Consider the following 25,620-nt stretch of genomic DNA (forward strand, 5'->3'; position numbering starts at 1 on the left):
GTCCATCACTATGGATTTGCAGTTCCCACATCATCACCTGCCCTTGTTACCTGTTACCAAACAAGGTAATGTTGGCCATTACCTTGGTTCTGGGGATCATCAAAGGTAACACTTAGGTTTGTCAATAGTCTTCATCTGTTTTTCATCATTACATTATGTGTACTGGGCTTTGCCTTTCTTTGGAGCATCTTTCTTTGACGATTTTTTTTTAATTACTGATGAGAGTTCCCAAATAAACTCAATACTAATAATCCTAGAAAGCCTAAATGAGTGGTAGAGACAGGGTGAGATCATTCAAGCATGAAGGGACTCAACTCCCTATATCAGGATCATTGGTGTAAAGTTTCTTGTTTCCTTCTTTCCTTTTCCTTTTTTTTTCTTTTTTTAGTAAGTGGAAAAGCTCTCATGATTATGTAAGTTAATGGTAAAATTGATGATAAAATAAGGGTAGAAATGGTATATAAATGCTCTCAGGGGAAATTTACTTTTAGATGTAAGACCTTCTATAAATACTCTATAAGATTTATAGTAGCAGTGGTCTATCTAGTTACAGAATATTGAATTTTAGAAACAGTTCTCTCTTTCTCAATGTTAATGTTGAAAGCTCTGAAATCACTGTACAAAGGAGCTTCAGATAGAAAATATTTCATCTCTGGAGCAATTGCATGGGAGTAAATGGCACAATACTAATAATTTTGATAGTGATACTAGGTGTGAGAACTGTGTATTGCATGATTATTAAGTTAATTCACAAACCATGTAAGTTTCCTGCAAATTAAAAATCTTACATATCTGTAGACTGTAATTACTGGGAACTTTTTTTCAACTTACGAATGCTGCTTTTGAATCCAGCTGGTCTCATTTGCAGTATGTTTTGTGGAAGTTGTAGAACAGTACTGGGAAGGTGCCAAAGGTTATTTTACTGACAGCTATCAGTAAGATATGTTAGCCTGGGGATGTCATTTTTCTTTCAAGAATAGAGTAAAGCTAATCAGATACCAAAGTCCATTATCTGATGAGAAGTAAACAAGTGACAATATCATAGCTGTCAAAATGAAGTATAGTCCTGTGAGAGGGTTGTCTAGGAAAATGAAGAAAAGTGAATATAAAAAAAAAAAATCTCTGAAATGAAAAGAACAAGTCTTTTTCTCTGGACATAACAATGGGTCATATTTTGGGACATAATTATAGGAGGAATAATCTGGGAGTTGAAATATAGGAGTTAGAAAATTCAACTGCTAAATTACTATGCCATTCTAAAATGGAAGTTGCAAATATGATTGAAATATTCATAATTGGTCAAATAAGTAATAGGACTGAAACTTTGATTACCTTAATTGACAATATACTTGTTTCCTTGATCTTGAATTTTAAAATTTAAACTATATTTAAAACAGAATATATGCTGTCTTTGTTAGGGGATAGGCCAGGCTACTGTGAAAATATTTTAAAATGCAAGAACTTAGCAAGATAGGAATTTATTTCTCAAGGACCGGTTTCAAAGAATAGATAAAAAACAGATAGTTGGGCTCCATTGTACTCAGTTCAGCTTCCCAATGCACTGTCACCCAGGTGCTTTCCTCATTTGCATGGCCAAAACTGGCTGCAGTCCATCCCACAGCCTGTTGGAAAGAAGAAATATCAGGACACAAAATGAGCAATTTTGTTATATGGAAATACCCAGGCAATTGCATGTCTGATTTCTGCTCTTTTCATTGCACAAACGTAGCCACCTGACGCCACTTTGTTGCAAGAGAGGCTGGGAAATGTAGTCCTAACCAGCTTTCTTTAAACCTTAATAGAACTGGGCAAAAGAGCAGGGAGGGGGGGAAGTAACTACTGGTGAATAATAATTAGTGTTTTTGTTTTTTGGCTGTATATATATGTGATTAAAATTAAATATGATTTTAAATTGGAAGAAATAAATTTCCCATTCATAGTCCTACTGCTAATTTTTTTTTTAAAAGATCTGTTTATTTATTACTTAGAAAGAGAGAGAGAATGTGAGAGGGGAGGGACAGTGGGAGAGAGAGAATCCCAAGCAACTTCCATGCCCCACTCAGGGCTTGATCCCATGACCCTGAGGTCATGACCTGAGCCAAAACCAGAAGTCAGATGCTTAACCCCCTGAGCCACCCAGCTGCACCAGTTCTACTGCTATTTTTTTGTGTGTACTTTTCAGATACTTTTATACTATAGGGGTTCAGAACATACCCACCCCACAATATGCCCTTTGGCATATTGATTATTTTGAGGTGAAGGCACCTGACAAACAGCAGATGCAGGAAGGGCTCTCTAACCTCTTCCTTTCCACCTAAAAGTAGGTTATGAACTTTCCCATGAAAAGGGTGTCTCCTTTGTGCCAGAAGGAGAACATTCTTACCACCAGGGATTGAGAGTTGACAGCAAAATGAATGTGTTCAAACAAACCTATTGAAATAACCCTTGAATTCCATTAGCTTCCCCCATATATTTCCTTACGACTGTACCAAAATTTACTGCCCTTGGCTGAAGCCACTATGTCTTGTCACTTTCTCATGATTTATTTTTTGTTTCCAAGGCATATTAATTTTGGGGGGCCTAATGGTTCTTTTAGGTCTTCATTTTCCTTTTGAAGGCTCTCATGTGCACATAAAAATATTAAGTAAGTTGTATATGTTTTCTCCTATTAGTCTGTCTTAGGTCAGTTTAATTTTCAAGCCCAGCTTTAGAACCTAAGAAGGTAGAATTTTTTTCCTTCTCTACAATATTCATGGAAAAAGTTACAGATTATAGCATTCCCCCAACCCCCTTTTAAAGTATACTTTACACATAGTTTTACATTTTATTACTTAATGCATCTTTGAAATATTTCCATATTAGCACATGCATATGTTCTTTTTCTCTCTTTCATAGCTGTACAGTGTCCAGTTGTATGAATGAACTATGACTTTGAACTTCTACTTTTGGATATTTTGATATCATCAAGGTATTTTTTTTTCTTCTTTCTCTTTCATGACCATGAAAGTTCTACAATGAACTTTACTGAATATAGTGAATCTTTATTGAATGTAATATATATTTCATAAAAGATACCCATTCTAAGCATACAGTTTGATGAGTTTTAGTAATACATACAGTCATGGAAAGATGATGACAATTTAATTTTAGAGTACTTGTTTCATATCTAAAAAGGTCCTTTATGCCTCTTTGCAGTCAGTCTCTGCTTCCACTCAGCTCAGAGCAACTACTTATTTGCTTTCAGCTGCTGGAGGTTATACTTTTCGAGAAGGCGCACGTGAATAGAATCATGTTGCATAATTCTTGTTTTTTTCTGGCTTTTTTCCTTTAACGTTATTATTATTATGTAAAAAATTTTATTTTTAAATAATTTTAGATTTCTAGAAAAGTTATAAAACAGTGTAGAACTTACATAGCTTTCTTTTCTGTTAACAGCTTACACCCCATTGTCCAGTTATCAAAACCATAAAATCATCAGCACAGCAATATTTTAATTTCACATGTATTGTAGAAAGAAACAAACCTGAGTCACCACTCAGATGTATTTATGTCAGTAATTATAGTGTATGATCTTACAGAGATTGTTTTAATAAATTGTTTTATTTATTAAATTATTTATTAGATTGTTTCATAAATTGTTCTAATAGTAGAATAATAAGTAGAACACTAATTTATTGATTCAACTTGCTATTTTTTTCTGCCAGGATCATACTTGGTCTTGAAACGTAATATACATAATTTTTGAAGGGGTTGAAGAGGTTCTTAGCTAATAGCAGTACTCATTTTGACTAAAAAGGATGAGTTAATTCCAGATTCTTCCAGTCTAGCTCAGCAATATATAACAATCTATTCTCCTGAGAAAAACTTGGCAGTTAGGGAAGAAACAGAATAGTTTTCCCTGTCACCTAACTTCCCAGATGACTCAGATACCTAGATACCATGTAGGTATACCTTTGGTTACTGACCTATAGATTGGCAAATCAGGCTGGCTGGTGTACTAATCAGCATAATTATTTTGAAATTAGTTTATGCTGTTTTGTGTATTATTACTTCCTATTTATAGTTAGTTGTATTTTATTACATGGATATACCATAATTTTTTCAATATAATAGGTAATAAAGAACAAAAATTATCTGAAATCTTTTAACCAAGGTATAACAACCACTAACATTTTCAAGTATAACCTTGAGGTAGTTTTCTGTGTTTACATACCCACTTATGAATATTTACCCTTTCCCCCTGAACAAAATCATATATACAGCTTTTGTAATTTGCTTATTCACTCAGTAATCTTTCATAAACATTTTCCTATTTAAATAAGTTTAGGCCTTTCTTATATTTCAAATATTTAACAGGTCCTATATAATTATTATCTATTCATTATTATTATAAAAAATGCCATGATTAAGATCTTCGTAAATGTAATATTACAGTGCTTCCAGAGAATTGTCTTAACATTAATTATTGATTCATGTTTATAGCTGTGTCCGTTAGGCTGTATTTGGTATTGAAAAACAGAAGTCTTATTATTAGCTACTGGGAATCTGAAGCTCATGATAATATTGAAATACTGATCTATCACTATAATTTGCCTATTTTTATTAATAGCTATTAATAGCTATTAATGTACATGAAGAAGAAACAAAAGGTGCTCACTCATGTACACAAGCTCACACCCATATCTGCCCACCTGAAAAATCTTTATGACTAATTGAAATTCAGTTCTTTTATTTTTCCCATTTTAAGAAAATACATTCAGGCTCTTTAAGTCTACTCCTGGTTAAGCATAGCTAATGGAACAGTACATGAGCGAAGCCTGGGACAAGTCCCTTGGGCAAGAAGCTGCAGATATGTGGAACACCAAGAAACTAAGTCACTTCTCAGTCAGGGGCAATTACACTGACACCTAAGAAAAATAGCATTAGAGTCGCTTGACAGTTGGAATCGAGTAAAGGATTATCAAAAATGCTGTATGCCAGGTTCATGCCTAAGGCAGATGACCTGGTTGACAAGCTTGCCCAAGCTAACTATATTAATGCTTCAGATCAGTGTTAAGAGAAACTAGCAGCAGTTCTCCTTAACTAATCAAGTTAAAATTGTTGACAGATTTCATGTCTGCTTTTCAGTTGCATAACTATTCATCAGTAAGGTGGAGAGAAAAATTCATACAAATTGATTAGAATATGTGCATCTTTTTTCTCTTGGCACTGTAGGAATATGGGAGCTTGCTTTCTTTAATTTTCTGGTTGTTTATCCAGTAAGTCAAATTTTCCTACAACAGCTAATCTTTTTTTATTTAAAAAGAAAAATAAAACTGCATGATGTATCTGTCAGTTCTGAGAATTGTTCTATGCAAGTTGTAAGCTTCAAATCTGGGTCACATGTATTTTCTGTTAGGAAAGCATAGGGTTCAGAATTTGGAGAGTCAAGTACTATTAAAATGTGCTCAATATGAACATAAATTCTTAACCAATAGTTAAGCCTTGGGGTTTAAAATCGTGACTATCAATTAAATGTGTGTTTGATGTTGATTAGCCACCTTCTTTTCTCTATGGCAAAGTATTTCAATCACATTTGTTCCTGAGAGTAATTGGATTTTTGAATAATCTACAAATTGCCTTACAAGCTGGTTTTCGAACCCCTAAAATCATGCACATGTCTGTACATGATTTTGCTGTATTAGGATTTGTCTTTTCTTCCTGATTTCTTAGGGAAATAATAACTCTTGTCGAAAGTAAAAAAATGATATTCATGTTAATGTTTCACATATTCAAAAGAAAGGAAGTTAAATCAACTTAAATCACCCTAAAATTTTTAGTTTAGAAAAAAGATCTTCTTATTGGGTCAATTCATATAGAAATAAAATTAGAAGTAGCCTGCATGATATTTACTATTAGCAAGTGTGTCACATTTCTCTTTGGACAGGATTTGGATTGGCTTTTATGAAAAACATAAAAACCTGCTTAAGTCTAATCACCTGATTCTTACTTTTTCTCTGTCTCAATACTGAAGGTAAATTTGTGTGTGAATAATGACCTCTTTCTCCAAAGATGAGAAACAACTGTATCTACCATCCAGTTGCTTCTACAGACTTTGTAGTCAGGTACTATAAACTCAAAACACAAGATCTGACTTTGCTGCCCCCATTACACAGGGAGTAGTCTTGCCATTTTCCTTTTATCCACTAGGTGACATAATAGATGCAGCTTTTCAGTGTCTGTGAAGGTGTAGGTACCTGTGTAACATGTTTCTTAATGTTTAATACTCTGAGTTATGTTTGTTAACTGACAAAGTGTAAGTATGCTGATAGAACAGTGGCCCAAAAGGGTTTGTTCACGACTTCTCACTTGGTATTTTTGCTTTGCATCTTGGAAGTTATATGGAAACACAATGATTGATCAAGAAAATACTAGTTTTCATTTTGCCCTACAGTTTAACAGTGATTCACATGAGAAAAATAAAACCACAACAGACATGGACTTAAAGTTTTGAGCTGAAAACCTGCTTTGTTGAATTTGGGTAAAACATCAAGGGAAGATAGGTAAAGGCCAGCAAATGTTACCACAGATTCTGTTAGTGTTTTCTTGGAAATGGAACTAAAAGCACTCTTAATCTCTTGCTACCCATAAAGCCCATTCTTAAAGATCAATGCAGTGTGATTGTGAAGCACTTACTACTTTTTAGTATCACCTCTTATTTTGTTCATAGCTCAATAAAGTTATGGTTCAAAGCAATCTTAAATAGTTGTGTTTTGAAATAACTGGAAAATGCTTGAGTCTGTCTTATCCTTGCTAATTAAATGGAAGTCCTCTCATGAGAAACAGAAAAGGAAAGGTAAAGGAACACTCCTCCAACACATTTTCTCCATTTTCTGATAGTCTTTATATTAAACTCCCTTTTAGAATATGGTTGGGTCAAATTTCTCATGTATTTCATATGCCAGTCAACTTGCTTTTGAGTTTGATTCTGAATGACCACAAAATAGAGCAATATAAACCTCTTTTTTTGGAGGGGAGTGTCATGCATATCTACTTAATTTTTATCAGGAAGAGATGGTTCAGAGCTAAATATCCATGAAACCTCTGTCTATATATAGTGTTTCATCTTCATGCTATTCTAAGAATGCATTTTTATTTCCACCTGTTTTTGAACCTTGTATAATCTGTGATGTATTACCTCAATTACAAGGTAGTAGCACATTTTAATTAGACTTGACACTATGGTTTCTGGTAGTTATTAAGTGTTATGATAATTATGGATAAAAAGTTGTTGCACATAAAGCAAAATCCTAAATAATAATAACAGCTAACATATATTAAAGGCTTAACTTGTATTAGGTACAGTGCAAATGTCTGAGGATATTCTCTTTATCCATTCCCTGAAGTGTAATTCAGTGTGACTGTCATACTTTCCTTATTCATTTTCATAATTTTAAATATGATTTCCAGATGTGTGCCTCCAGCCTGGAGCTCTCTCCTGAACTCCAAATTTCTGTACTCATCTCCATATTAGATGTCCTAGATGTTTATTTAGCATCTTAAAACTATATACCCATAATAGGGCTCTTATCTTTTCTCTAAAACCAGTTCTTCCCCTGATTCTCCATCTCCATTAATGACAACTCCATTCTTTCTGGGGCTCAGGTCAATAATCTCAAGGTTATCCTTGATTCTTCTTTTTCTCTTATACCCCAAATCCAATAACCAGTAAAGCCCACTGACTACCTTCCAAATCCAACAACTCTTTACCACCCTCACTGCTACAGTGGTAGTGGAATGCCAGCAATGTCTCATGCTCATCTCTCATCCAGCTAAATGTGACAGCATCCTAATTTGTCTCTCTTGCCTCTCCCCTATTAAAATGTGTCACATTATGTTAAATCTGTCCATTCAAAATGCTTCATTTGTTTCTCTCTTCACAGATTAAAAGTCAAAACCCCTTGAATGGTTTACAGCATTCTAAACCATTTAGTTTACGTTCTCCAACCCATGTCTTTATCTTTCTTTCTCTTCTTTCCCTACTATGACTTTTCTTGATTGTTTTGTCCAGTCAAGCTGGCTTAGCTGTAAGAGAACACCTGCTTTGCACTAGTTGAATGAATGACTTATTTTACTTTGCCAGTGAAGAGACTTAAAAACTGTATCAGCAATTTTCAAATCTTTGAAATAATGTTCTCATAACTAATTAATCAATTAAGAGAACCTGTTTATTTGCCTGTGATTCAATTAGAGATTGGAGCATGTTGGAGGTGGGATTTAGCCATTCTATCCTGCTCCTTTTAGAATGTTGAAAGCCTAAGGCAAGATTTGGAGTTAAAAAGACTTAAACTTTCCTCTATCTTGGCTGCCTATCACTCTATAAGGAAGAGATACATGCAGAGCAGATAGATATTGATGTGCAAGGCATGTTCTCGGATGGAAAATACATTTTAATCTTTACACTGAATATCGTGAATGGTGATGAGAGATGTGTGCACGTGATAGCAGATATGGGAATAGTCAAGTTGATGGAATGGAGAGAAGAGGCCATCTAAGACAGCAGATGTAGATTACCTAATTCACTTTTCACCTCTTGCTAGAAGTACTATGAAATAAAATTAACTTTCTTCCTTGATATGAGGGAGATACTTACCTAGCAGTCATACAAAGAAGGACATTGGATTGTCATTTGGTTTTGTGCGTGTGTGTACATGTGCATGTGTGTGCACATGCACATGTGTGTTTAAGAAAACTTTAGCACTGTGCAAATGTCTATTACTGATATTTTTATATTTATTATATTCTTTACTCATTATAATTAAGTGTTCCTCATTCATTTTCTGTATTTTTTTTTCCCATTTGAGAGTAGTCCCTTATTAACTGGCCCGATTACAAAAATAATCATGGTAGATACCTTAGTTCATTCTTCGAATAAGCCTATTGATCTGGTCTTCCCTGTTGCCATCATCTCCACCTTCTACAAAATGGGTGGTCTTTTTCTTCATTCCCCCTCATGGAGAAGATAATTTGAAGGGCCATAAAAAGTTGTTTGCCTCTTTAAAACGTTTTCCAACCGTATAGATCTCGTGAATCAGATCCTCCATGCAGATGATGCCATATTTACCAAGAGATTGGGCAATCAGTGTGTTATCTGTCAGGGCAATTTGATTCTTGTTGAATTCGCCTTAACCATGCTTGTAGATCAATTCATTCACTGACTTCAGGTTAGGGTACCCCCATGGTACATATGGTTCCACAATCCATAACATGTTATCTGAAGCCTTGTTGAGCTTAACAAAGGTGTCATTAAAGATTTGACGAAGGCGAAGAAGCTGCAACACCTTTCGAACCTTTGGGCTCACACCATCGATACCTCTGATCCTGATGACAAATGCCAACTTGGGTTCTGCAGGTATGTAGAAGTTGCCAGCTTTTCTTGCCATCCTCGCCATCCGAATCTCAGTTCTGTACATCTGTCTATATTCCTTGTGGTAATGCTTAGCTTTTTCATAGATAAGCTTCCTCTTTGCCTTTCAAAGCATCTTTTGAGCAAACTTTTTCCTCAGCTGCTTGATCTTCAGCTCTGTGAAATTCCTTCGCGTCTTTTTAAGGGTTTCTGGCACAGCAGGAACCTTCTTTTTCTTCTCTTCTGCGCCCTCCATGGTTCCAGCCGAAAAAAAAAAATGTATTTCTTTTTTAATGTACACATTTATTTATTTACTTTTCAGTAAGTTTAAATCCTTGATGAGTACAGCATCACATGGATTCTATGGCCAGTGGTTTTAGCAGGAAAGTTGCTTCAGTATTTGGCAAGAACCATGCCACTATTTCCATGAGAGTGAGTTACTCTTCCTCAAATTACTCTGGTTTTGTTTGGTTTGCCTCCAGGAGTCACTGTGTTCTTTGCTTTGTATACATAAACATATCTCTTGCCTAGATAGAATTCAGTTTCATCTCAAGCATAAACACCTTTAATTTTAAGAGCTATGTGCTCCCTCTGGTTCCAGAGACTCTACTTGGAGCCAGCAAATGTGGCCTTAGACCACAGCCTTCTAGACATATTTGTCCTGTTCCCAGCAGGCCTTGATAGGCTCCAAGATGGAGGAAAAAGAAAGAGCGATTTTCTGTATTTCTTTGAAATATATTTATTTAGTGGTGACATATATCTAAATGGTAAATAAAAAAACTTGGAATTAATTTTGACTTTCCTATGAAATAAATAAAACTGATACAACTAAAAAACTTAAAAGGAAGAAATAAAGCTTTAATCTTTGGGGGGGAATTTAAAGTAATTTTATATTTTTAATACTATAAGCGATGAATTATAACTGAAAACATTTATTTAAAATCATGCCTTAATTAACAGAGTATGTTTTCTGAAAATGTTCAACTTTTTGTTTTCCCTTCGGATAGCTAGCTTAGTTTTGCTATATTCAAAGCTCTCTTCCATACCCATATTACAGACTGGGCAGAAAAAATGATTTACTAAAACAATGATGAGGAGATATAAGCTTAATAATGAAAGGAGTTTTGTCTTATTTCTCATTTCTACAGTACTCCAGTGAACATTGCTCTAAGGTAGATATGTCGATAGAAGAATATCTGTATTCATTGCAATTATTATAACCACTATATTTAGTGTATATTTATTTTGGAATCTGCACACACATGCCGTGATCGTATAATGGTTAGTGCTCTGCATTGTGGAATCTGCACACACGTACATAATACATACATATACATATATCTATTTTGTATATAGAATATGTTTTCATGTTTAATCATATTGGTAACAGGTACCTCAAAAGCAAATAGATAAATAACTAACTGATGTATTTTGAAGTCTTAAAATTTAGTAAAAAACCTGCATGTGCAGGTAAAAAATAGTAAATACAGATTTGATAATTAATGCATTTTTTAAAATAATAGAGGAACCAATAACCCAGCTACCTAAATTTCAAAGCTAACTGTTGAAATAAAGTGTATCAGACATTTAGGTGTACCTCATTCTTCATGGGAGAGAAAATCTTAAATTGAAATAATAAAGTTTTAAAAATTCAAGTGAATATTGATATGTGTAAGTAATATCTTTGTATAACCTCACCTTTGATGAAAGTGGACATATTTTTAATGATTTACATTATAATTATTTCAAACATATTTCAATTATACCTTGCTAGTAACCATTAAGAGTTTTTTTTCCTGGCTTCCCTTCAAATAAAATGTAATTTTTATCAAAGCAATAAATCATTTTTAAGGCAATTAATTCTTTTGCATTTTTGTAGCTGCTAGAAAAATCTTATTTGACCAGAATGTCAGCCAATTCACAACAAAATTCATAATTTTCTTGGGACATGAGTTACAGATACAGGCTTACCTAAAATGAATGTGTGGTGTCTCGTGATAGCTGGGTAGTATCTCCACTGGAACCCGTGTTTACTAAGTAAGCTGTTATTTGAAATAACATTTCCTCGTTATCTCAGGATAACACTGTAAATTATATGTATTATTTGGAATACTAAACAAATATTTTCAGGAGCTCATCAAGCACCTGACTTGAAGCTCTGAAATTGTCCCAGTGTTACTCGGAGAGCAAATCCTGTTTGTGTATATATTATGAAATTAGACTATATCAAGCCCAGAAGGCAGATACAATCATTCTTTGAACTGTACAATAAATCCTGCTGCTCTGGAAAGTTTGAAAGCCTATTTGCATATGGCAGAGGTAATGAAATGCATCTTAATAGACTTAAACATGCAGCTTTAATAAGTATCAACCAAATATAACCATTTCCTCGGTGTGATCAGATAGGCTCCTAACATTCAGTTTTATTTCTTTAGATTTTTCCTATTTGCACGCAGCAAATATGAAGCATTAGATTTGTCGATGGATTGAGCTTCAAAATTATTATCTTGTGAAAATAAACAAGAATCACTTGTTTAGTGAGCAAATATATGCTTAATAAATAAAAGATATGCTGAGCTTTAGAAGGTCTGCTGCTGGTTTGATAAGTGAAAATACCCCTTTTCCCAAGTCTCTGTAATCTCAGAAACAAAAAATGAAATGGAATCTGTGTTCCAAGGGGGTTTGCATGATTACCTATAATTACAGAAAGTTCCTCTTGCCTTAACAACTCTATCTATGGATCGACATCTGTGCTTGAAAAGTTTTTCTTTTAACAGAAGTTGACATTGGGAAATATGTATTTTCTTTTTTCAGTTTTTCAGAAGAGATTTAGAACTTCAGATAGAACCACTGAGAAAATACTCTTTCTCCACAGCAGACGAAGGGCAATTTGAAAATTAGTATTCTGGCCTCACTCATCCTATTCCAGTTGGAAACCTTTATCCAAACAGGATGAAATCCTGCCCCCACTTCAGAAATGGAGCTAGCAGAAGGTTTAGCTTAGAAGGTTTGTATGCCTATTTATTCTAAATATTGCTTAAAAAGCCTAAACACAATGGCATAGATAAAAATAAACATCTTTTATAGTAACAAGAACATCATGTTCATCACACCTGGATTCATTCTCATCACAGCTGATGTGTAGAGGAATGATTAGAAATCATATAGACACTGATGAGGAGTGAGAGGAAGTTATTTAAAATTCTGCTGCACCTTGTGCTCAAAATATCTCCATCGGCATATAGTCACTCTTGTAAACAATTTAGGAAACCATGTTTTCTTTATCTGAAAAAGCTTAATTTTATGAATATTTTAGATACATTTAGCCAGACTGAAATTTTTAAAGAACCACAAGCATAACATTTCCTTCTCTTTTTCATAACAGGTGTAACTGAAAAAAAGTCAATGAAAAACAAAAGATCAAATGTTTCCTAGAAAGTGTAGCTTTTTCTTATGCCGAGACAACAACTTGTTTGGTCATCACCAACTTGTTGGTCCATTATTGTTTTAGAGTGTTGCAGTAATAATTAGGACATTTGTCTGTTTTTTTTTTTTTTTTAATGGTATAGCTAGGTACTTACCATATTTTACACCTATAAAACCAAAACTCAGCGTGAGGAAACCATCCTGAAAATGCCTTTTAACCTATCTTTTATAGAAGGTGTTTCAACATCACCATGTGTGCATTTGAAGGTTAAGTATGAAACGCAATATCTAGCAGGTAGGAAGGTGCATACAGGCAGTTGCCTGGTTAACTCATTTCTTAGACATAGTCAAGGTTTTTTATCCAAGCACCAAGATCAGGATCTGACTTTGCCAAAGTTTAAACATTTCCATGTTAACATCAACCTAAATGTGAATTATATCAGAATTATATATTATTGACCAATAATAACAAATTATGAATTGGTGTGAGAGAGTAACTTATGAGTTAATTAGCTAAGTAATATTGATTTTTAAATAATTTATACCTGTAAGCAATCAATACTGGTTGTATTCCTTTTGTTAATCACCAATCCTTTCATGATTAATGGAATAAACTCTGAGCCATATGTTCTTACGAGGGAAAATCTCTATTTTATTCTCTTACTCTTCTTCAGGCTAGCCATCCCCTTCTGCTAGTAGAAGTGGCACCTGATGTTTGTAATGTATGCTGTGAAATCTTTTTTGAGTACAATGGTGGATCCTGTCACAATCTTTTTGTATTTCTTAAGTTTCTATTCTATTTTCTTCTTAACAAAAAGGCCTAACTGGGCTGCTGATGTTGCTACTATACTGATCTTTTTGCCATCCTGTTTCTGACTTTTCCATTAGTACAGATAAACCTTATGTAATATTGCTGACTAAGGGGCATGCTTCCCTGTCTCACCTGAATACGGTGGTTTGTCTCCTTGTTTGTGACCTTTGGATTTTCAGTACTGGAATGGTATGGCCTGACCTCAGTTTCTCCGTTGTATACCGACTTCTAAGTTACTCTATGACCAGTGTGTCCATCTGCCTAAACATAGTTCTCTTGTGTCTCCTCTTGAGATGTGTGGTTACAGGTTCAATGGCTTTCTTATTTTTCTAACTTTGAAGACCATTTTATGTATAAATTTCAGTAGCCCCACTGGTCAGTTCGACTCAGGAAAAAGCTGCATCTCTCTACAAAGTCTCTTCGAGCACATCTAAATAACATAACTCAGGATTTCTCCAAGTGTGTTCCAAAGATTACTCATATAATTTTAATGCTATAATAATCAGATAAAAATATAGAGCAAATTAACTGATATCATTGCGTATTTTTTCTGTAGTTACACAATTTTATAAAAGGCTACATTAAGACAAGTTAATAAGGACACTTTATCATAGGATTTCTCACTGATTTCAAGAATCTTAAATCCTTTGTGAATATCTAGAAACTTTTCCATGAATAATACCATGCATTTTGTGAAACAGACTTTGACAAATGCTGGTGTAATGTTTTTCCTGCTCTCCCCACTCCTAGGTGTGACACAAAGAGGATTTAAATAGAGCCTGTTTTATCCAGCCTGTTCTTCCATCTTTAGATTGAAGAGGATGTTCTAGGAATGAGACATGATGGAAAATTAATCCTATTATGTATAAACATTATCTTCTGTTTTGGAGCTTAATCTTGTGTCTCTATCAGCCACCATGCATTACTTCATATCTTATCCTCTTTAATCACTTTTTTAATTTGCTTGTGTGGATGTGTCCGTTCTGAATAGAGCATATGTATTTTTGAGAACTCTTCACTATGTTGCTTTACATTTCCATCCTATAGCATTTCACAAGTACAAAATAAATGTTTAAGTTAAAAAAAACCTTAATACTAAGCACTAATATTTTACATAATAATAATGTTAAAAAGAAATAATTACTGAGTTAACACTTTTCTTGATGTAAAAACTCTTTTTATTTTTCTCGCATTTTTTTAAAGATTTTATTTATTTATTTATTTGACAGACAGAGATCACAAGTAGACAGAGAGGCAGGCAGAGAGAGAGGAAGGGAAGCAGGGGCCCTGCTGAGCAGAGAGCCCAATGTGGGGCTCAATCCCAGGACCCTGGGATCATGACCTGAGCTGAAGGCAGAAGCTTTAACCCACTGAGCCACTCAGGCACCCCTTTTTCTTGCATTTTTAAAAACTGTATCCTTGGATCATCTAAATTCCTATTGAGGTTTTGGGGAGAGTAATTGGTAGTATCTGTTAAAATTTTTATAATGTGGGATTCTGAAAATAACCAAATAACTGGTTTACCCTCTGACATTAAGAATTACGAAGCTGGATAAAATAAGGCAGCTATTTTAAATATTAGACAAAATTTTAGATGGGTGATCCTTAAGAGAAAGGGAATTCACCTTTCCCTAATAAGACTGGTGATCCTTAAGAGAAAAGGAATTCAGAAAATAAGCTCCACATTTGCTCTGCTTTCTGCCTGGAGGTACTTCTCAAACTTTGGTCCAGGAACTGGAGCCCAAGTAGAAGTCAGTAGTTTCACTGGATGGAAGAAATTGATCAGTTTGGGCTGTTGAGGCAGCTATAATTTCCAGGGCAAGTTATCAGCAAGATATCACAGAGAATTGTCCGGAAAGTAGCATAAGGATGCCTCCAATCTTGGAATGAACTCTAAGCTGTCATGCATATTTCAAGATTATAAGAGGCCAGCTTCTAGGAACTGTGTGCTGAACAAATATTCTATGAGATGAACAGTGATGAGAGAGACTGAAATGCTGAACATGTAAAGTGAAGAAACCCTGAAGATTACAGCAGCCATTTATTCAAGACTCCAAAGAGACTACACTATAGGATAGTTCTTGTTCATGTTTTTGGCTCACCATTTTAAAGCCTCCAGTTGGGATCACGAAGGAAATATCCAGTCAGTATGTCCCACCACCTCCATGCTCTGAATTCCCAGATTGATTACAGAGGATGACAGAATAACAGCAAGCACCTGCTGGAGCAGTGAGGTGTATCAGACTCATGGGCCAAAACTCTGATGTACCATTTTTGTCACAACAAATCTGTACTTTCCTCTCTAGTCTTTTGCTGTGCAATTTGCTCTTCTACTCAGTGATAGAAACAAGATTCTTGTTAATTATATTTGGCTTCTCCTTCTCACCCAAGTCAAATCATTTATCAAGTCCTATTGATTTTATTTCCTTCATATATTTCAGTTTTGTCACTTTTTCTGCATGTCTCCTGAATTGGGAATCATTAATACATGAATTATGGAAAGAACCTTATACCTCTGAACAACCAGTGGATCAAAGATGAAATCAAAGAAGAAATAAAAAATACCTTTACATAAACAAAAATGGAAACAACATGCCAACACTTAAGAGATGCAACAAAAGCAGTTCTCAGAGGAAAGTTCATAGCAATAAATGCCCACGTTAAGAAAAAAAAAATCTTAAAATAAATTTATACCTCAAGGATCTACAAAAGGAGGAAGAAACTAAGTCCAAAGTTAGCAGAAGGAAGACAATTACAAAGGTCAGAGCATAAATAAATGAAATAGAGACCAGAAAAATAATAGAAAAGATCAACGAAACTGAGAACTGGTTTTTTGAAAAGATAAAATCAACAAGCCTTTTGCTAGACTAAGAAAAAAAGAGAAAAGACTCAAATAAAATCAGAAGTGAAACAGGAAATCATACAACTCTAACTGAACAAATACAAAAAAATCATAAACTCCTGGAACATTTATATGCTAACAAATTAGATAACCTAGAAGAGATGCATGCATTCCTAAAAATAGACAACCTACCAAGATTTTATCATTAAGAAATAGGAAATCTGAACAGACCAATGAGTAAAGAGATTGAATCACTAATCAAGGTACTTCAATAAAGAAAAGCCCAGGACTAGATGGTTTTGTGAGTGAATTCTACCAAGAATCGGCACAAATCCTCAAATGCCCCCCCCCAAAAAAAAAAAAAATTGAAGAGGAGGGACACTCCGAAACTCATTTTGTGAGGCCGGCATTACCCTGATATCAAAGCCAGATAAGGATATTATAAGAAAACATAAAATTATAGGCCAATATCCCTGATATATACAGAGACAAACATTCTCAACAGAATATTAAGCAATTCAATTCAGCAACACATTAAAAGCATCATCCTCCCATGATCAATGTGATTTATCCTTGGGATGTGAGGATTGTTTGATATGTGCAAACCAATAAACATGATATGGAATGATGTCATGAAAATGGAGAAATAGACAACACACTGTTCCCCCACAAAGACCCTACATTAGACAACTATCTATAAATAAAAATAGCGCTGGGAGAGCTCCACAGTCCACTTAAGAAATGAACAAGAAAACCAGAGAGTAACTGCACAAAAAGATGAGAAGGAACAGTTTTATTTTGCCTATACCATCCCAATCTTCCCTTCGGCTGGAAAGAGCTTCCCTCTCCTGAAATGGAGAATAAGGAGAGCATCAACTTCCCCAGACTTTTGGGGCAGTGCATGAAAGATCCACTTCAGTTTCATCCCACCCAGAGACCAGAAAGCTGAGATATATAGGGATGGCTTGGAATAAGGAAAAAAGGCCGAGGCTACTAGTGTCAGCCACACTGTGGGAATGGGCTGCTGTGTGAGTGCAGGATACTATCCTGGATTGCTACAGCTGAACCCCGCTGCTATGCATGTGTTCAGGGTTAGCCCCTCCAGCTGTCCATCTGCATTATTGGCAACAACCAAAACATGGACACAGACTTAGAGTTTATTAACAGATGAATGGATAAAGAAAATGTGAGATTAGATAGGTAGGTAGGTAGATAGACAGTTATTATTCAGCTATTAAGGAAATAAATCCTGGCATTTTTCAAGAACATGGATAAACCTTGAGGGTATTATGCTAAGTGAAAAAAGTCAGAGAAAGACAAATAATGTAGGATTTCACTTATATGTGGAATCTAAAAGAGCCAAATGCATATAAACTGAATCAAATCGTGGTTGCCAAGGGCTGGGGGGAAATGTGAAGATATTGATCATTGCTTATCAACTTCCAATTATAAGATGAATAAGTTTTGGGGATCTACTGTACAGTTTGGTGACTATAGTTAACAATAATGTATTCTTGAATATTGCTAAGAGAGTAGATCTTAAATGTTTTCATGTACATGAGCAATTATGTGAGGTAATGGAGAGATATTAAATTACACTGTACATCTTAAACTTACACAATGTTATATGCCAAATATATCTGAATGAAGATGAGAGGATAAAAGGAAAGAACACCATAATGGAATTTCCTAATTTCCAACTTGTTTCCTATCAACCATTTTCAACAAATTAACCAGAAAGATTATTTTGGAAATACAAATATACTTGCCTAAAAACCTATAGTGTTTCCTCAGTGATTCACAATGAAAAGTATACATTTCCAAGCATGGCCTTTAAGACACCTCATGACACAGAACCAACCCAACTCTCCACTTTTTCTATTGCCACACCTTAATATTTCTTCTCCAACAACATTGAGCCTCTGAAATGTTACTGTTTCTGTCTGTGTATCTCTGTTCAGAAGCCCAGAAACAGCTCCATCTGCCCATAAAGGCTTCCTCATACCCCATCCCTTCAGCCAGGCTATCTTCTGTTTTCTAATATTCAATTCATGTTTACCTTCTCGAAATGTCTTCTTTTGACATCACATATACCATATGCTGTATTAAGCAAGTGAACCGAAACCTTTGTCTCTCAGTTTCTTCACACATAAAATGGAAATGACAGTAATGAGGACAAATTAATGAATTAGTAATTATAAGGCATGTGTCTTGAATAGGGAGCTGTACCTATTTTGAATCAGATTTTCACATGCTGAAAATAGTGATAAACTTCCTCTGGGCATTCAATTAAAAAAGAAAACTTTGCTAGTTTAATGAGAAGATCGACACCTAGGCAAAGGTTGAAAGTTAGTTCAAATCAATTTTAGAATATCATAGTATTTACTCTATTTAAGTTTCCTAGAATCTGGCAGAACCAAGGATATAATTGATGTATTTGTTTGGGGTCAGTTACCTTTTGCTAATGAAATTACTGTAAATTTGCATTTCCTTTTCAAATTTCATAAATCTCTCATAACAGTGTAATTTTCTCCGATGATCAGGGTTTATCCTCTTATTGTATTTGCCATTTTGCTATTTTGTATATAACATTTCTTAGGTCTCACATTCCCAGAACAACCTCCTAATTTCTGTACCCCTGGGGATAAAAACACATTATATGTTTATTTAAAAAAAAAAAAAAAGGATGAATACCCAACTTTTGTAGCAACATGGACGGGACTGGAAGTGATTATGCTGAGTGAAATAAGTCAAGCAGAGAGAGTCAAGTATCATATGGTTTCACTTATTTATGGAGCATAACAAATGACATGGAGGACATTGGGAGATGGGAGAGGAGAAGGAAGTTGAGGGAAATTGGAAGGGGAGGTGAACCATAAGAGACTATGGACTCTGAAAAACAACCTGAGGGTTTTGAAGGGGCGGGGGTGGGAGGTTGGGGGAACCAGGTGGTGGGTAATAGGGAGGGCACGTATTGCATGGAGCACTGGGTGTTGTGCAAAAACAATGAATACTGTTACGCTGAAAAAATAAATTAATTAATTAAAAAAAAAAAAAGATTGAATCCTGCACTGAATTCACTCACACTTAGAGTTATGGCTGAATTGGTTTGTTCTACTCATTTTTCTCTTACATATCAGGGAAATTTTGTGATTCCTCTAATGAACTTTAAAACAGTAGAATTAGATTAAAATGTCTTAAGGAATTCAATGATTTCACCACACTTTTTTTTCTCCCCAGAAAGTACTATAGAATATATATATCTAGTATAGTTGGGGTATCAAAAGTCAAATTTAAAGAAAAAGTTTATTATTATTAAAACCCACTGTCTTATGGTAATGCATTTGTAAATAATACTACCAACTTCAAAAAAAAATAATACTACCAACTTCAAATAGCATTTAGCTACCTTAGAATCTCTGTCAAGGGGTCTTAGAGACTAACTGTAGAGGAGTATGTAGGTGATGTGTCCTTCATTTTTGTTTCCTCTGATATGTAGCATGTTCCAATATATTTGTGTATATGTACATGCATGCATATATATGTTCATTATTTGCCATGTTTTGTTTCTGGAAAGCTTACATGAGTGCGGTCATTTAATACTACTCATTGGTTCATTTTACCAGTGAAGAAAGAAGTCAGTCTATGGTAGATTGGAGCATAGGTGTAGGTCTCTGTTATCCTAGTCCAGAGTGTTTTCAGCCACACATGTTTCTGATAGCATTATCCTTAGAAAGAAGGGCAAACTTATATTTCTGTGACATTACAATTATCCTGAGAGGTTTTCTACAATGGGCAGCCTGGTGCTTTTCCTTGACAGTATATTGAGTGATATTTACCAAAACAAGCTTTATCAAGAACAAGAGGGCAAGGATATGTTGAATCACCAGTTGCCATAATCCATGTTCTTACAGTGTATCCCTAGGACATTGCCCCATACTGTTATCCAGAAAACTTTAGCAGCATACATCAGCCCTGGTTAATAAACCTGCTTAACTGACATCCCTGTACCACCCTGGATTGCATTAGGGTGTTTATCAATGCGAAGAAGTTCTCATATTCTTAAGATCTTCACATCTAGGGTAATCAGGGCTATGCTTACACTTATCGCTCTACCAAAGACAGTGTAGTGTCTTTGATTCATGGTCATCAGCACAATATTCCAGTTAGGGTTCCATTTCCAGCTGTCTGATTAAGGTTGATGTTACTTTGTACATATAGAAAGTGGCAGATCTTTCGAGTCATTCTCAAGTTTATTCCAGTCAGGTGCTGGTGATAGCGCATAGGAACATTGAACAGAGTTATTAAGGGTATGGACTTAGAGGGGTCAACTTACTCAAACACAGTTGAAAAATTAATTGTCCAGAGAGCCGATGCTGTTCTTCTCTATTAATGAGGGTCACGTTTGTATTAACCCTTGCCATCCATTCATTTCCTGAGGGTGTCTAGAATAAAGCTGTTTTATCAACTAAATACTAGATTCCAAGACTAATTTGATCAGCATGTGTATTTTTCATCTCCTTTAACACTGCTGATTTTCTTTGCTCCCCCCCCCCCCCAATTATGGTCTTCTAAAGGTTTTGTGATCAGTTTGGATTTCTTTCAAAGGATTAGCTATGGTATCTGAATATAATTCTGCCAAAGCCTAAGCCATCTTTTTGTGTTTTGAAGGGTGAACATGTGTTGTTGCAAATCAAATAATGGTAAAGCTTTGTCTTATTGAGTGTAATTTATGTGATCTGTTTTAATAGATAACAGGAATTATATGGTCAAATGAACTCTTTGATCCCTCAACCCTCATCTTTTTTTTTTTTTTGTAGTGCTGTATTGAATTTATTTTTATTTTTTTAATTTAATTAAATTTTTTTGGTGTTCCAAGATTGATTGTTTATGCACCACACCCAGTGCTCCATGCAATATGTGCCCTCCTTAATATCCACCACCAGGCTCACCCAAACTGAGGGTTTTGGGAGGGGTGGGATGGGGGGTTAGTTGAACCCAACTCTCATTTAACACTTTTTATAACTAGAAATTTGAAATACTACATCTTAAGCAGTGAAATTATTCCTTCAGAATAATTCTATTGAACCTATACAAGGAAACAAAACTTGAGGTTAAAATGAGCAGATAGTTTTAACTTTGTACGCTGGGGGTGGTAGGGAGGGTAGAGGGTTATTGTGCCTAGTGGTGGTACAAAGAACATGAGCATTTTAATTTTTTTTAATTTTTAAAATTAATTTTTATTACCTTAGTCACCATACAGTATGTCATTATTAGTATTCCAAGATTCATTGTTTGCATATAACACCTGGTGCTAATTAATTTTTAAAAAGATTTCATTCATTCATTCATTCATGAGAGACAGACAGAGGCAGAGGGAGAAGCAGGCTCCCTGGACCTCGGTCCCAGGACCCTGGGATCATGACCTGAGCCAAAGGCAGATGCTTAACCAGTTGACCTACTCAGGCACCTGAACGTTTTTATTTCTTTATTTTTATTTTTATTATTTTTTAAAGATTTTATTTATTTATTTGACGGACAGAGATCACAAGTAGGCAGAGAGGCAGGCGGGGGTGTGGGGAGCAGGCTCCCTGCTGAGAAGAAAGCCCAATGCGGGGCTCGATCCCAGGACTCTAGGATCATGACCTGAGCCGAAGGCAGAGGCTTTAACCCACTGAGCCACCTAGGTGCCCACCTGAACATTTTAAAATTAAAAACAAAACAAAACAAAACAAAAGGGAGACAAACCATAAATGACTCTTAATCTCACAAAACAAACTGGGGGTTGCTGGGGGGAGGTGGGATTGGGAGAGGGGGAGCGGGCTATGGACATTGGGGAGGGGAGGCGAACCATAAGAGACTATGGACTCTGAAAAACAACCTGAGGGTTTTGAAGGGTCAGGGGTGGGAGGTTGGGGGAACAGGTGGTGGGTAATGGGGAGGGCACGTTTTGCATGGAGCACTGGGTGTTGTGCAAAAAGAATGAATACTGTTACACTGAAAAATAAATAAAATGAAAAAAAAAATAAAACAAAACAAAACAAAACAAAACAAAACAAAAAAATGTAGACTTGAACCCCAATCAAGATAATCTTCGGGAGTTGATTAACCTCTCAAAGCCTTAAATTCCTCAAGTGAAATGGAGTTGACAATTCCTATATATTAGAGTTGTTTAAGTATTTATTAATGTATGTTTCCTCCTGCCTTCAAAAGGTAAGTAAGTACTCAATAAATGCTAGCCACCTTCTCCTTTCTTTTCCCTAAATCTTCGTTCTTTACTTTGGACATGATAGGATAGGATTGTGTTCACATTACTAAAGAATGAATCCACAGGATAATACTGCTTAGGCAGGTAGGTTTTGTAGAAGATTGATTTAGACCTACATCAGAAACAAGGAGGCATTTGGAATGCAAAGCTTTATCTCTGAGAATAAATACGGTTTATTACAATTACAGCAGCTTTGCTCTAACCATTGGGTTTCCCAATTTGGGTTGGTTCCCATATCATACTTTTTGTCTGAATTACAAGAGTTCAAATCCATGTTTAGCCACTTTCTAACGTATGATTTTGTACAAGTAATTTATCCTCTGCATTGGTTTTCTTACCTGCACAGTGTCATATCTTTATAATACCTTTCTCAATGGGGTATATGAAGATATACTGGTATAATCCATGTAAAGCACTCAGCCAAGTGCCTGGTTCCTTGAAAGTAATAAATGAAAAATGACTAGTTATAGTTTGTAAAATGTTAACATATATTCGGTCATGTGTCTGTTTTCCCAATTGATAAAGATTTTCTCCTGTTCTAGTTCCTTCTGTATCACTATTTTGCTAAATGAATGATGGAGTGAATAGTAGAGAGATTGTTTAGGCCAGTGTATAACCACTCTACTGAGATATCAAACACCCAAGGACAAGTTATAATGTGAGAAGGAATGCTAGAACTATATTGGATGGCTATTTTGGAAAATTAAATATATACAAGCAAAGAAAGAGGTGTCCACACTCACTTTCTATAATTTCTTTTATTATTTTGGTCTAGAGATCTATTTATTGGAGCTGTGGTTCAAGTGATGGGTGTTAACGTAAATCCAAGGGCAGAGAATGTGGAGAATCAAATATGATTACAAAGTGACTATCCGGAGACAGGATGATTAGAACTTGCCTACTGTTTATGTTCGGCATTCAGTGGTCTTTCTGTACTAATCATTAATGCACCAGAAAATGTGACTGATAGAATGTCAGTATAGAATTTTTTGAGAGGCAGACTACATCCACCTTTTTGTACTATTTCTAGGCTAAACACCTAAGTGATTTAATGTTTACCATTGTCTAAGTGAGAAAAGAGGGTTATCTCTCATTAGCAACGATAGGTTTACTGTGTGAAAAGAAGTGGAAGTAAAAAGTAAAGTCTCATTTAACCATTATGTCCTTTAAGTCAAGCATGTCCTTTAAGTCAAGCATAAGGGTAAAGAGAAAGTATCAGTATAAAAATATAAGTGTATGGACACGTATCGAGACAGAAACATTTCCTAGTAAATTTGCAACTGAGAAGAAGCTGGATTTGGGCAGACAATATTTCGGATGTTACTGACTGGAAGTAATGAGCCCGAAACTACTAAAAATTTAAGTGACTCCTAAAGTTGATATAACCTTTTAGTGGCAGATCAGGTTTTAAAATTCACTCGTTGATTCCATTAAGTCCTAGAGCTTAGTCCATTAAGCCATGCTACCTCCATTTAAAACCCATTACCAGATCTTTACATGCTTAGCATTCAGTGTTTGGAGTAACTAAATCCAACACACCTGAAGTACTGTATTCCTGCATAGATGCACACATATTTGCATATGGATTTCTATTCTTTTATTTTTCCATAAGTTTTAAATTTATGAATTGATGATCCTCTGTGGCTCAGGGTTTCTTTCTGTGTTGTTACAGTGCTTTCTTTCATGATTATTTCCAGAGTGACTGATGTTAATTTTGCAGGCTGTGTAGGCTGAACTGATATCTCTTAAATCACAGTGCTTGATAAACGGAGGAGGTTAATAAGGCATGGATCATTACAATTGTAGACCCATCCTAATTTATACTAATGACTAACAGGACTCATAGCAAATAAGAATCTGTGAATTGGAAAGTGAAATGGCTTGATTAAAAACAATGAATTTTATGTGTTTTGGAACTGCACAAAGAGAATAATAATTTTGATGTCATCTATCCCTGATAGAGAAACTGTCAATACAGAAAACAGAGGATTGCTTATGAATAGCTTATGTGAATGAGAGTATTTACAGGCTCATAATAAATCAGTTCCTATTACAGTGAACTCTGCAGGAGCCTGGCTGTGGTCCTTATCCTATAATTTTGATGAAATGTTTTCTGAAATAAAGGGTAATCAGTTGGGCATTTTTGTTATATGGGAGATTTTATTGAAATAGTTTCTGTCATAATAGAATTTGACCTATAGATGAAGTGCCATTTAGTTACTTTCTTTGCGAATCAGCACATAAATATCCTTGTTAGGATTTTTCTTTTATTGGTAATATCAGAAATGGCAGAGCCATGTGATTAAAGGGAGCCTGAGGCTTCAGAGTGTTTCCAGAGAACAATCCTGCCACTACAGACACTAAAGAAGGACAAAGCTGTTGTTCTTTAAAACCATTTAGAGGGAGGTGGGGAAAACTCACACTTCTGTTTTCAAAAAAAGTGGATCGACCATATTGACTTTACCTACCTTCACGTGATTTTTGTATTATGCGTTGATGCTAACGTGTGTGTGTGTGTGTACATGTATACATGCATGCACATGCATACATTTATGTGTTGGGGAAGGGGGTAACATAAAGTAACTTTTGAGAAATTAATTTTGTGCTCTTCTAATGGGAACCTATCCATTGGCCGGTAAGATACAACATTCTTAAAGAAGACATTTTAGTTTTAACATCAGCCATGCCAAATAGAAGCAAGAAGAATGAAGGGGAAAGACACTTTTAAGTGTGGAATGACACAACCATTTATTAGTGTCCTTGTAGTATTAAAATTGGGTTCTATGAAGCTATGCTGGGGAGGAGCTCTTATGGTCTCTAATTACAGCATTTATTATCAGTCTTGGCTTAGCACAAAGGTACCACAGCTATGTTGCTTTGGTGTTAAT

The 25,620-nt window shown here is 35.2% G+C and overlaps 1 pseudogene; it reads right to left on the minus strand.

The window, feature by feature from the left end:
• Positions 1-8,855: 8,855 nt before the first annotated feature.
• On the minus strand, positions 8,856-9,644 carry LOC123940389 (annotated as a pseudogene).
• Positions 9,645-25,620: the final 15,976 nt, after the last annotated feature.

The sequence above is a fragment of the Meles meles genome, chromosome 4, assembly GCF_922984935.1.
Source record: "Meles meles chromosome 4, mMelMel3.1 paternal haplotype, whole genome shotgun sequence".
Taxonomy (NCBI): domain Eukaryota; kingdom Metazoa; phylum Chordata; class Mammalia; order Carnivora; family Mustelidae; genus Meles; species Meles meles.